The 625-nt window shown below is 44.3% G+C and overlaps 1 protein-coding gene across 1 annotated transcript in view; it reads left to right on the top strand.

The window, feature by feature from the left end:
• Positions 1-451: 451 nt before the first annotated feature.
• Positions 452-625, top strand: part of fgf14 (fibroblast growth factor 14) — a 105,587-nt gene continuing 105,413 nt past the window's right edge. The window contains exon 1 of the mRNA XM_063497216.1: positions 452-625. This exon is cut by the window's right edge and continues 677 nt beyond it. The gene's annotated coding sequence lies outside the window, so the exon portion shown is untranslated.

The following is a 625-nucleotide window of genomic DNA, read 5'->3' as shown; positions in this document are numbered from 1 at the left end:
TTCAAATACTTAGATGACGTGAAACAGGTGCACACGAGTGTCTACCGACCTATCCAAATGAGTACTGAACACCTGCGACTTTAGAGCTATTAAGCACAATTTCTCATTTAACACCCCATATAGGTGCACAGAGCTGCAGCAGCTTGAGGAAGTGAAGGCAAAGAAATGATTTGTTTGGAAGAAACCGCACAGAGGTAATGGATAGAAATGCTTTTCACCAGACTTTTTCCACCTGCGACACACACACACACATGCACTCATGTAATAAATAAATAAATAGAAATATTGTAATTTCCTGCAACAGCCTGGGACAACAGTCTCTGCCGGATCAAAAATTTTCCAAGCATCACCGATATGACGGCGCACAAACCACGTGTTTACGTAATGGAAAGCCAATCTTTCACTTTAACCCCTCCTACTCGTCTATTTCTAACAAGAGGGTCCGACGCCAAAGAAAAATGATGCAAATGTTCTTATACAGGCGCACCGTACTTTTGGAGATGCCAGTGGCGTTGTGCTGAAACGGCTCGAGGAGAACACCCCACAAAGGGAGCAAACGCACACTCCAGGAATCACGGACACACACACACACACACCAAGAACCCTGGCTTTAATAGAAACGTTG

The sequence above is a fragment of the Pelmatolapia mariae genome, linkage group LG16_19, assembly GCF_036321145.2.
Source record: "Pelmatolapia mariae isolate MD_Pm_ZW linkage group LG16_19, Pm_UMD_F_2, whole genome shotgun sequence".
Taxonomy (NCBI): domain Eukaryota; kingdom Metazoa; phylum Chordata; class Actinopteri; order Cichliformes; family Cichlidae; genus Pelmatolapia; species Pelmatolapia mariae.
The sequence above is the reverse complement of the archived record's forward strand: the minus strand, read 5'-3'. Positions and strand labels throughout refer to the sequence as shown.